The sequence below is a fragment of the Schistocerca cancellata genome, chromosome 11 (genome assembly GCF_023864275.1).
Source record: "Schistocerca cancellata isolate TAMUIC-IGC-003103 chromosome 11, iqSchCanc2.1, whole genome shotgun sequence".
NCBI lineage: Eukaryota > Metazoa > Arthropoda > Insecta > Orthoptera > Acrididae > Schistocerca > Schistocerca cancellata.
The window spans coordinates 70222484-70236813 of NC_064636.1; positions in this window are offsets into that span (position 1 = coordinate 70222484).

Sequence of the window (14330 nt, forward strand, 5' to 3'; positions counted from 1 at the left end):
TCCGCAAGCCACCCAACGGTGTGTGGCGGAGGGCACTTTACGTGCCACTGTCATTATCACCCTTTCCTGTTCCAGTCGCGTATGGTTCGCGGGAAGAACGACTGTCTGAAAGCCTCTGTGCGCGCTCTAATCTCTCTAATTTTACATTCGTGATCTCCTCGGGAGGTATAAGTAGGGGGAAGCAATATATTCGATACCTCATCCAGAAACGCACCCTCTCGAAACCTGGCGAGCAAGCTACACCGCGATGCAGAGCGCCTCTCTTGCAGGGTCTGCCACTTGAGTTTGTTAAACATCTCCGTAACGCTATCACGGTTACCAAATAACCCTGTGACGAAACGCGCCGCTCTTCTTTGGATCTTCTCTATCTCCTCCGTCAACCCGATCTGGTACGGATCCCACACTGATGAGCAATACTCAAGTATAGGTCGAACGAGTGTTTTGTAAGCCACCTCCTTTGTTGATGGACTACATTTTCTAAGGACTCTCCCAATGAATCTCAACCTGGTACCCGCCTTACCAACAATTAATTTTATATGATCATTCCACTTCAAATCGTTCCGCACGCATACTCCCAGATATTTTACAGAAGTAACTGCTACCAGTGTTTGTTCCGCTATCATATAATCATACAATAAAGGATCCTTCTTTCTATGTATTCGCAATACATTACATTTGTCTATGTTAAGGGTCAGTTGCCACTCCCTGCACCAAGTGCCTATCCGCTGCAGATCTTCCTGCATTTCGCTACAATTTTCTAATGCTGCAACTTCTCTGTATACTACAGCATCATCCGCGAAAAGCCGCATGGAACTTCCGACACTATCTACTAGGTCATTTATATATATTGTGAAAAGCAATGGTCCCATAACACTCCCCTGTGGCACGCCAGAGGTTACTTCAACGTCTGTAGATGTCTCTCCATTGAGAACAACATGCTGTGTTCTGTTTGCTAAAAACTCTTCAATCCAGCCACACAGCTGGTCTGATATTCCGTAGGCTCTTACTTTGTTTATCAGGCGACAGTGCGGAACTGTATCGAACGTCTTCCGGAAGTCAAGGAAAATGGCATCTACCTGGGAGCCTGTATCTAATATTTTCTGGGTCTCATGAACAAATAAAGCGAGTTGGGTTTCACACGATCGCTGTTTCCGGAATCCATGTTGATTCCTACATAGTAGATTCTGAGTTTCCAAAAACGACATGATACTCGAGCAAAAGACATGTTCTAAAATTCTACAACAGATCGACGTCAGAGAGATAGGTCTATAGTTTTGCGCATCTGCTCGACGACCCTTCTTGAAGACTGGGACTACCTGTGCTCTTTTCCAATCATTTGGAACCTTCTGTTCCTCTAGAGACTTGCGGTACACGGCTGTTAGAAGGGGGGCAAGTTCTTTCGCGTACTCTGTGTAGAATCGAATTGGTATCCCGTCAGGTCCAGTGGACTTTCCTCTGTTGAGTGATTCCAGTTGCTTTTCTATTCCTTGGACACTTATTTCAATGTCAGCCATTTTTTCGTTGGTGCGAGGATTTAGAGAAGGAACTGCAGTGCGGTCTTCCTCTGTGAAACAGCTTTGGAAAAAGGTGTTTAGTATTTCAGTTTTACGCTTGTCATCCTCTGTTTCAATGCCATCATCATCCCGGAGTGTCTGGACATGATGTTTCGAGCCACTTACTGATTTAACGTAAGACCAGAACTTCCTAGGATTTTCTGTCAAGTCGGTACCTAGTATTTTACTTTCGAATTCACTGAACGCTTCACGCATAGCCCTCCTTACGCTAACTTTGACATCGTTTAGCTTCTGTTTGTCTGAGAGGTTTTGGCTGCGTTTAAACTTGGAGTGAAGCTCTCTTTGCTTTCGCAGTAGTTTCCTAACTTTGTTGTTGTACCACGGTGGGTTTTTCCCGTCCCTCACAGTTTTGCTCGGCACGTACCTGTCTAAAACGCATTTTACGATTGCCTTGAACTTTTTCCATAAACACTCAACATTGTCAGTGTCGGAACAGAAATTTTCGTTTTGATCTGTTAGGTAGTCTGAAATCTGCCTTCTATTACTCTTGCTAAACAGATAAACCTTCCTCCCTTTTTTTATATTCCTATTAACTTCCATATTCAGGGATGCTGCAACGGCCTTATGATCACTGATTCCCTGTTCTGCACTTACAGAGTCGAAAAGTTCGGGTCTGTTTGTTATCAGTAGGTCCAAGATGTTATCTCCACGAGTCGGTTCTCTGTTTAATTGCTCGAGGTAATTTTCGGATAGTGCACTCAGTATAATGTCACTCGATGCTCTGTCCCTACCACCCGTCCTAAACATCTGAGTGTCCCAGTCTATATCTGGTAAATTGAAATCTCCACCTAAGACCATAACATGCTGAGAAAATTTATGTGAAATGTATTCCAAATTTTCTCTCAGTTGTTCTGCCACTAATGCTGCTGAGTCGGGGGGTCGGTAAAAGGAGCCAATTATTAACCTAGCTCGGTTGTTGAGTGTAACCTCCACCCATAATAATTCACAGGAACTATCCACTTCTACTTCACTACAGGATAAACTACTACTAACAGCGACGAACACTCCACCACCGGTTGCATGCAATCTATCCTTTCTAAACACCGTCTGTGCCTTTGTAAAAATTTCGGCAGAATTTATCTCTGGCTTCAGCCAGCTTTCTGTACCTATAACGATTTCAGCTTCGGTGCTTTCTATTAGCGCTTGAAGTTCCGGTACTTTACCAACGCAGCTTCGACAGTTTACAATTACAATACCGATTGCTGCTTGGTCCCCGCATGTCCTGACTTTGCCCCGCACCCGTTGAGGCTGTTGCCCTTTCTGCACTTGCCCGAGGCCATCTGACCTATCCAGCGGAACCCGAAACCCCACCACCCTATGGCGCAAGTCGAGGAATCTGCAGCCCACATGGTCGCAGAACCGTCTCAACCTCTGATTCAGACCCTCCACTCGGCTCTGTACCAAAGGTCCGCAGTCAGTCCTGTCGACGATGCTGCAGATGGTGAGCTCTGCTTTCATCCCGCTAGCGAGACTGGCAGTCTTCACCAAATCAGATAGCCGCCGGAAGCCAGAGAGGATTTCCTCCGATCCATAGCGACACACATCATTGGTGCCGACATGAGCGACCACCTGCAGATGGGTGCACCCTGTACCCTTCATGGCATCTGGAAGGACCCTTTCCACATCTGGAATGACTCCCCCCGGTATGCACACGGAGTGCACTTTGGTTTTCTTCCCCTCCCTTGCTGCCATATCCCTAAGGGGCCCCATTACGCGCCTGACGTTGGAGCTCCCAACTACCAGTAAGCCCACCCTCTGCGACTGCTCGGATCTTGCAGACTGAGGGGCAACCTCTGGAACAGGACAAGCAGCCATGTCAGGCTGAAGATCAGTATCAGCCTGAGACAGAGCCCGAAACCGGTTCGTCAGACAAACTGGAGAGGCCTTCCGTTCAGCCCTCCGGAATGTCTTTCGCCCCCTGCCACACCTTGAGACGACCTCCCACTCTACCACAGGTGAGGGAGCAGCCTCAATGCGGGCAGTATCCCGGGCAACCACAGTCGTAGTCCGATCGGGGGATGCGTGGGACGAGCTGGCCGTCCCCGACAAACCCCCATCCGGACCCCCACAGTGATGCCCATTGGCAACAGCCTCAAGCTGTGTGACCGAAGCCAACACTGCCTGAAGCTGGGAGCGAAGGGATGCCAACTCAGCCTGCATCCGAACACAGCAGTTGCAGTCCCTATCCATGCTAAAAACTTGTGCAAAGAACGTCTGAACTAATCTACAGAGAGCGCAAACAAAACGACACAAAATTGAAGCGGTTATTAAAATACAAGATTGCCTAGTAAATGCAGTAATGCTGCCACTTGTGCACTGCTGACACACTGCTCGGCGGCGGAAGGAGACTACGCGATTTAACACTATTCGAGTACTAAAACGTGATGCTACAACTCTCAAATACTATAATACGCCTGAAATTTATGAATTAAACAATGCAAGTACCAAAAACACGCAAAGAAATTAAGAATTAAACTATGTAACAAATGAGTGAGCTAGGAGTATACGACTTGCTGCTGCAGCTGCTTATCCAACGGCGGCAGGGAGCACACTGACTGTGACCAACCGACACTGGCCGTTCAAAACAAAAACAGATGACAGACGACTACGCGAATTTACACTATTCAGGTACTAAAACGCGATGCTACAACTCTCAAATACTATAATACGCCCGAAATTTATGAATTAAACAATGCAAGTACCAAAAACACGCAAAGAAATTAAGAATTAAACTATGTAACAAATGAGTGAGCTAGGAGTATACGACTTGCTGCTGCAGCTGCTTATCCAACGGCGGCAGGGAGCACACGTCGCTGGCATCGACATCTGGTTCCCCTAACCATCCTAGAGGAATCGGATTCCGACCATGGCTAACGATAGGCCTGGCACGCCCACCACGGACGCATCCTTTGGCGGGACTAGCCCCCATTCTACGTCCAATATCTTCCAACCATACCTGCCCACGTTAATAGGCTAAATTTTTCTGCCTGACTCATGTGGTACTGCCACTGTCAGAGGGTGATACGGGACTACAACTCCCACCGCCACACCTCCAAAGTGAATTGCAGTGACGCAGTCACTGCCCTGTGGATAAATTTACTGCCTCACCAACACAGTTAGACCGCAATAGACCGGTGATGCTGTATTGTAACATATCACAAAAAAAAAGTTATAGCAAGTGCCAGATTCCTTGTGATGCGCCTTTTAGCTGAGGAAGAAGATAGAAGAAGACGATACAAAGTACCAATAAAAAAAACGCAAGTGATGGATGACCACAGTTTTCAGAAGCAGAAAAAGATATAGTGGGAGTGATTTGATGGACAATTTGGATATTGAAAACATACATCTCAAGACATTTTGTCGTACGTCAGCATCAGATTTTGAATATCTGATAAATTTGGTTGGATCGAAAATATCAAAGGCTGACAGCAAATTTCGGAAAGCTACACCAGTTACTGAGCGGTTGGCACTTGCGCTCAGATACCTAGCAGCTGGCGATTCCTACACTAGCCTCAGTTTTTTAATTAAAGTCTCCAAGCAAGTGATATCAAACATTGTTCCTGAAGTATGTGTAGCTCTTAGTGGCAGCTTGAAGGAGTTTGTAAAGGTAAATCAATAAATCATAAAAATTTTGTTATTAATATATTTTTATTCATCAGTTAACAAGCAAAAGAAATAAAAACATTTAGATTTAAGGAATGAGAAACAATTAAATGCAAAGATGGCTACTTTTAATTATTATAAATCAAGCAGATCCAGAAAATGTGGAGAGCCTTGTTTGGTGTTGTCAGAAGTAGAAGTAGAAGTAGATGTCTTCTGGAAGTTGCTTTGCATCTGCTCATGGGCATGAACAAAAATGGTTCAAATGGCTCTAAGCACTATGGGACGTAACATCTGAGGTCATCAGTCCCCTAGACTTAGAACTAATTAAACCTAACTAACCTAAGGACACACTTATCCATGCCTGAGGCAGGATTCGAACCTGCGACAGTAGCAGCAACGCCGTTGCGGACTGAAGCGCCTAGAACCGCTCGGCCACAACGGCCGTCGGGCATGAACATGTTGAGTTAAAGAAATCGGTAAAAGCGACGAGCAACTGTAGTCGCTGTTGATTGACCTTGGCCTAGAATGTCCGAAACAGCCGCTTTCTGCTCTGAAAATCGTGTCGGAAAATTCTTTTTTAACAAAAGCACGTGTTCTTTTATCCATAGACCGTAGAACGTTCGCTATGTACACTCCAGAGGCGTCAAACTCGCCTGTAGTTTTAGATAAAGCAGTTTGTAGTGCATTATATGCCTCTCCTATACGAGGATCTTCGGCCCTTTTTCTCTCATTTTTTCTAGGTGAAGCAACTTTCGTGCATTTGTTTGGTGTGGGTGGTACTTTGTTACCTTGCGTTGTTTGATGAACGTCATTTTATTACTTCTCTTCAAATCACGTTAATCATGGAATGGAAACACACAGCAACAGAACGTACCAGCGTTACTTCAAACACTTTGTTACAGGAAATGTTCAAAATGTCCTCCGTTAGCGAGGATACATGCATCCACCCTCCTTCGCATGGAATCCCTGATGCGCTGATGCAGCTCTGGAGAATGGCGTATTGCATCACAGCCGTCCACAATACGAGCACGAAGAGTCTCTACATTTGGTACCGGGGCTGCGTAGACAAGAGCTTTCAAATGCCCCCATAAATGAAAGTCGAGAGGGTTGAGGTCAGGAGAGTGTGGAGGCCACGGAATTGGTCCGCCTCTACCAATCCATCGGCCACCGAATCTGTTCTTGAGAAGCGTACGAACACTTCCACTGAAATGTGCAGGAGCTTCATCGTGCATGAACCACATGTTGTGTCGTACTTGTAAAGGCACATGTTCTAGCAGCACAGGTAGAGTATCCCGTACGAAATCATGATAACGTGCTCCATTGAGTGTAGGTGGAAGAACATGGAGCCCAATCGAGACATCACCGACAATGCCTGCCCAAACGTTCACAGAAAATCTGTGTTGATGACTTGATTGCACAATTGCGTGGGCATTCTCGTCAGCCCACACATGTTGATTGTGATAATTTACAATTTCATCACGTTGCAATGAAGCCTCATCCGTAAAGAGAACATTTGCACTGAAATGAGGATTGACACATTGTCGGATGAACCGCTCGCAGAAGTGTACCCGTGGAGGCCAATCAGCTGCTGATAGTGCCTGCACACGCTGCACATGGTACGGAAACAACTGGTTCTCCCGTAGCACTCTCCATACAGTGACGTGGTCAACGTTGCCTTGTACAGCAGCAACTTCTCTGACGCTGACATTAGGGTTATCGTCAACTGCACGAAGAATTGCCACGTTCATTGCAGGTGTCCTCGTCGTTCTAGGTCTTCCCCAGTCGCGAGTCATAGGCTGGAATGTTCCGTGCTCCCTAAGACGCCGATCAATTGCTTCGAACGTCTTCCTGTCGGGACACCTCCGTTCTGGAAATCTGTCTCGACACAAACGTACCGCGCCACGGCTATTGCCCCGTGCTAATCCGTACATCAAATGGGCACCTGCCAACTCCGCATTTGTAAACATTGCACTGACTGCAAAACCACGTTCGTGATGAACACTAACCTGTTGGTGCTACGTACTGATGTGCTCGATGCTAGTACTGTAGAGCAATGAGTCGCATGTCAACACGAGGACCGAAGTCAACATTACCTTCCTTCAATTGGGCCAACTGGCGGTGAATCGAGGAAGTACAGTACATACTGACGAAACTAAAATGAGCTCTAACATGGAAATTAAGCGTTTCCAGACACATGTCCACATAACATCTTTTCTTTATTTGTGTCTGAGGAATGTTTCCTGAAAGTTTGGCCGTACCTTTTTGTAACACCCTGTATACAATAAAAATCGTGTTGTTAGGGTAGGTCACGAGATTACAGACAGTGCACAACAAAATCTAGATATTTGCAGGGTTGGAACGAAAAGGATACCTATCTATGATGGCAGAGAGAGTGATTATTTTCGCTTTTATAGACAGCAGGACAACAAACAATGTAGACGCTACCTTTCTCCACAGGCAATCAACAGCACATACTGAGAATAAAACATTCGACAGCAGAATCAATGTCTATTTAATTTAAATGTTTTTATGTTGCCATATTTGGCTGACCTTGAGCTCATTCCTCGGAACATATTGCAGAAATGATATAACATCAGCATGACAATGAAGAATTGACACTGACAGCATTCTTTAGGAAAGCCCTTATAAAGCATTTCCTATCAATTACATTTGCAATAGAGTATCTTCAGTGTGTTCATTGTTTCAAAGATGCACTACTTTACAAGGATGTTATCACACAGGATGTTATTATGGTATCATCACCAAAGATGTTACAAACATTGCAAGTCCATTTGCATTGATACCCATGACCCTCCCTCCACATAGGTTGTAACAGCAATTTGTGTCATGTAGAAAAAAAAGTACTAAAGCTTAACAATTTCCTTTGAAATACCCATCCATTCCAGCTTTCTCATGCATTTCAGAAAAAAAAATTAAATTGTCTGATAATGGTTAACCATGAAATAGAATTGAGGGTACCAAAATCTCAAAATAAGGTACAGTATTCATAGTCAAATATATATTTTCCACTCGGTGTATTACATACATCTTTTTTTTTTACATCATAAGTAAATATTTCTTCCGAATATTTAATAAACAATCGAAACAGTTTTCTGGTTGTACATTGACAAATCTAAAATATAATTTGAAGTTTCAAAATGCAACGTTCTGAGAATTATTTCTTTTTTGTAACAGTTTCATTTCCTTTCTTTTAGTTACAGTTTTGTGATATATTACAAACTACAAAAATCTGATAGGATGCACATGCAGAATATACCTGGATACCAAGGAAATAGTGATAAATGTAAGACTGACTGTACTTTATTGATCTGTTGTCATGTAGGCAACAAAAGGAACTGTTATCATCACACAAGATCATCACACTTACGTTATTACATTGACTAAACTACTTAGTGCCTATATGTGTGAAGCAGAGGAACTGTGTTTATTTGTTCATTAAACCCTTAGTGCTATAAATTATTCTATAAACTAAAAACGTCAAGCTTATTTCTGCATTTATGCCATATGTATTTAGTGATGTAGTGGTAATATTTGGGATACAAAACGAAACAAATTTATTGTATGAGGAACTCTTAATTTTTCGTGGAGCTTCTTTATTTTACTGTTTTCCTTATTTTGGGGAAGCATAATCGTAGGAACTTTAATAATTTTTGTTTTGTTTTCTTAGGAACATTTGAATGTCTGCATTTCATTTTATTGAGTTTAGGAACATGTTTGTTGGGGATATTTGTGAACTTTCTTCATGCCTTAATGGTCTTTAAAATTCAAGTAGAAAGCCATTATACTGAAACAAAAGGGCTCTCTCTCTCTCTCTAAAAGATGTGATCTCAAATACAGCATTACAGCGAGTTTTCATTGTCATGAACTGTCAATGATTTTCAGCATTCAGTTATCTGGTATTTACATTTATTACAGAAGGGGGACAAGAGTGAAGATTAGTAACAGGTACTTTTGGTTTTTCTTATTCTTGCAAGGGAAACTCCCCATTGCACACCATTCATATTTAGTGGTAAGATGTCCCAGAGGACAGCCTGTCAAAAACTGAATACACATCAACCATGAAAACAGGAAGAAGGTATACTAAACTGTGGACAAAGAAGCAAAATAGAAACAGTGAACCGACCACGCTCAAGATGTGCAACATCAGGTGAATTTGGGGGTGATTCATGTTGAAATCCCCCTCAGACCCCATTTTTTCACAATCTTATGAACCTTCGATCCACTCAGTTACATGTCTGTTGTCGTTCTGTAGTCTTGACAATTGCCATACTATACAATGGTTACAGAATATGAGTTATGTGGTAAGAATATATTACCATTACAAGGAAGTGTGATGAATAGTGAGAAGAGGAGAGAGGTCACGTAGCTCTCTCACAGAAGTGAAAAAAAAAACAAACAGGTGTTAATTATATTACAACAAAGGGATTCAAGAGTCAAAACTTCCAGAATGGAACACAAGTGTCATAACATGTGGTACATGTGTAGAGCAAATAGGAGGTACATACATCTGGAGGTTGCTTCCTTACACCTCCCTGTTGCAAACAGACATTACCCCATGACACAGATACGGATATGAATACAGCAAACAGACACACCAATGACCAGGTGGACTGTTCATAATTTCCTGAAATATATATAAAACACACACACACACACACACACCTATGGGGGGCGTGAGGGAGATTTGAACACAAACCTCCCCATTTGTAGTCCAACATCCTGACTACGCAACAATGACGTCCTGCCTATTCAGATTCGCTCGATGTTACAAATCTTGAGCTTGGATCATTCACTGTTTCTATTTAACTCTTTTTTGACAGTTCAGTGCCCTTTATTCCTGTTTCCATACTTGATCTGTGTACAGTTCTTGACGGGCTATCAACTCGGCCATCTTTCTGCTAAATCTGAGGTGGGTGTGATGGGGAATATCCCTTGTTAGGTATTTTACCAGTGTTGTCACAGTGGTGCAAAATAAATTCACCTTTTATTATGAATATTGATTGTTGGCTGACTAGATTAGTCCATTACTTGTTCTTTTCATGTATTTATGCAGGACAAGACTTGTAAGTTCTTTGATCTTATCACAGATGTCTTATGTACAAGTGCTGACCACAGACATCAGAAACAATTGAGCTGGTTACTATTCACCAGTTACGATATTAAGTGCAAGTTGAATAATTTGTTTAGTGGTTTCAAAGATACAACTTATTTTTTTAGTAACAATACAGGTAACTGATAACAATATCAACACAGCTGTCTTACCACAAGTATACATGTATAAACTGTCTGTTGTTTATGACAGATGTGATGTTTCACCTTCGACTGCAGATACAGAGAAAAACATTAGTACACTATTGTATTTGCTATCAAATAATATATCGTGATATACTGTAGAAACGAAGTGGATGGTATATATATATATAAGATATTGACGATCCTATTCATTGATCTGACTGTCACTTCTTGGAGAAAAAGTGCAAATATTACATTAAATGGTACACTTTTTGCAGCTCTTCAGAAATTTCCATACGACAATTCTTTATGGTCGATCTTGATCATTAAATACAACAATGGAATCCTGGTTTCAATAAAAAATTATCACCAACATCTGTCTACATGTACATTTAAATGACTACTCTGATGTTAACACCCAAAGGGCTTGGCAGACCACTTACTGAACGACCTTTAAGCTACTTCTCTACCTTTCTACTCTCCAACAGTGCACGGGAAAAACGAACCCTTAAATTTTTCCGCGTGAGCTTTGGTTACTCTTATTTTATTACAATCATCGTTTCTCCCTATGTAGCTGGGAGTCAGCAAAATACTTTCGCATTTGGAGGAGAACGTTGCAGACCGAAGTTTCATATAAAGATCCTACCTCAATGAGAAACGCCTTTGTTTTAATTATTGTCAATCTAGCTCGCTTACCATATCAGTGACACTCTCTCCTATCTCGCGATAATGTATCTGATTTATCGTGTAACCGAAATTTAACGAATTCCTTTTAGTGGTCATGTGCATAACCTCACACTTTTCATTATTTACGGTCAATTGCCACTTTTCGCATCAAACAGATGTCTAAATCATTTCACAATTAGTCCTGATCTTCTGATGACTTTACTAAACGATAAATGATGGTATCATCTGCAAACAATGTATGGCAGCTGCTCAGATTGTCTCGTAAATCATTCATATAAATTAGAAACTAGAAGGGGATATAACACTTCCCTGCGCGTCTTGTCTTGTATTGAAACCAGTAATTCAGTGTTGTACATAATGATGAAGAATAATCAGCAAAGTATTAATGGATCATAATGTGATCGCTGTTGAACTCCTCATTTGCCCAAAGTCAAGTATTACATAGTTTTATTTGCTGTAAAGGCTTGTGAATCAATTCAGAAGTGTATTTTCTTTTGTAATAATAATAATAATAATAATAATAATAATAATAATAATTGGTGGCTTTACAATAGTCATTTTAGCTGTATCTTGACAACTCAAGAGAAACTGTTTACGTTTTCCTTCTCTTGTTCTGCAGTTACTGGAAATACCGTTTCTACAAGTATCAAGTTTCCCACACTATGAAAGACTGACTTGTACTTTTGAACTGTAGATTTTGATCACATAACGAGGCTTTGACTCGAATGAGTTAGGATACTATGAAACAAAATTTTATCGACACATTTTCTATAATCAAAAATCAACAGAACCACGAGTTTTGTTTCATTCCTTTGAATACCGTTTCACATCAGACTACTAAATACTCCTAAAAAAGCTTTACCGAAAGTTAGTTCAAAGAAGAAGACGAAGTTCATCTTGTAACACCATAACGCCAGGGCCAACAACAGTTTTGTGACCATGGAACTCAATGCCAAATCTACCACTTCCTCTGTACAGTAATGACTCAGCACCTCCAACTTCCGTCTCTTCAGGCCCATAAAAGATGGAAAACGTGGCCAACATTTTCCAGACTCAGCTGCTGCCGTCAAAGCTGTAAGGCAGAGGCTAGCCTCAACTAGTTAAGATTTTTGTGTATACAGCATGCAGGATAGTGTTACTAACTGGCGAGAGTACTTAGCAAATGTGGTGACTATCTGGAAATGACAGTATGTAATAAATAGTCTTCACGGGTTTGACGCCGGATCACGTTGTGGAAATTCCACAATATTTACTCGGAGCAGCTGTCCGACATCTTCATGTGGTTCAACCTTGCTGGTGGCTGGGTACGACTGGGGTACCCGCACGTCGACGCCCCATTTCTAGAACACGCGCGCGAAGATTGCTCGAAAATCGCGCATGCGCAAATGATTTGCAGATAGATGGTGCCCTATTCAAACGACCCAGCCGAAAATCGCAGAGCGGCTCTCTTTCGCGTGCGCTGTACTAACAGTGCGGCCAGACGTAACTCACCGAAGACCTTATTAGACCAATGTTATGACGGGCCTGCTATTGAAAAATCTTTATTTTCTGGTGGTGATTTAATGGCAGCCAATGCAGGGTTCGAGGCAGTACGGAGGCTTCCTTAATGACGCAGTCCCAGATCGATGTTTTCTGCGGTGTGTGGATGATACATTTGTGGTGTGGCCACCTGTGTCTAAACTTAATTGTGAGTCAAAAATGGTTCAAATGGCTCTGAGCACTATGGGACTTAACATCTATGGTCATCAGTCCCCTAGAACTTAGAACTACTTAAACCTAACTAAGGACAGCACACAACACCCAGTCATCACGAGGCAGAGAAAGGCCACATGGACTTGATACACTACCTACGTTTCTTTAGCACCTGAATTCACCCCCTCCGAATATAAAGTTCACAATAGAAGCGAAAAAAGATGTACTTCACCTTATCTTGATGTTTTGGTACGAGGCAAAGCAGATGGAACCTCGGGACACAGCGTCTACTGCAAGCCAACTCATAGAGATCTGTATCTGCAGGCCACAAGCTGCCATCATCCTGCACAGTGCGGTAATGCATTACGTACGTTCGTTCATAGAGCACATGTGGTACCTGATTCTGAAAGCCTGTCGAGTGAAATACAACATTTGAAGACAGCGTTCTGACAAAACGATTATTCTGAGAGACAGATACGTAATGCATTCAGGTCCAGGCGAGTTCAATCTGTGGAGCAGAATGAGGATACGAAGACACCCACCAGTTTGGCCTTTTTGCCTTATTTTGGTGCCATGTCGTCAAGAATTGGAAGAGTCCTTGGAAGAAATGGCATTAAGTGTCTTTTTCAGCCATCTGCAAAGCTGTGAAACCTGTTGGGTTCGGTTAAGGATGACCTTGGACCGAGGAAACGTGGTGTGTACCAGATTCCTTGTCAGTGTGGGGTAGCGTATATAGGCCAGACATGCCGCACAACACAATAACGCTGCGATGGACATCAGCGTCACACACGCCTTCGCCAACCGGAGAAGTGGGCAATTGCGGAACACTGTCTGAATACAGGACGCCGTATGACTTATGAAAAGATGGAAGTTTTATTCCCGGCATCATCTTTTAGGAATTGCAACATTAAGGAAGCAATACATATCCGATAATCTCCTCACCAGGGATGTGGGATTTCAGCTGAGCACAGCCTGGAACCCTGCACTGGCGGCCAGTAAATCACGACACGAAAATCAAGAATTTTGGATGACGGACCCGTCATAACATTGGTCTAGTAAATTCTTTGGTGAGTTGTGTCTGGCTCTGCGATTTTCGGCAGGGGGAGTTATGGCAGGGGGAGAATATGGCGCCATCTATCTGCAAATCATTTGCGCATGCGCCTGCGCATTCTTCGCGCACGTGTTCTAGAAACGGGGCGTCGACGTGCAGATACCGTCAGTTGCACCTAGGCACCAGCCAAGGTGAACCACCTGACGATGTTGGACAGCTGCTCCGAGGAAATATTGTGGAATTTGCACAACGTGATCCGGCGGCAAGTCCGTGAGTTCTATTTACAACATATCTGTCGGGAAAGATTGAAGAGTCACATGGCAGTATGCAGATGACGGTTCAAATGGCTCTAAGCACTATGGGACTTACCACCTGAGGTCATCAGTCCCCTAGACTTAGAACTACTTAAACCTGACTTAGCCGGCCAGAGTAGCCATGTGGTTCTAGGTGCTACAGTCTGGAACCGCGTG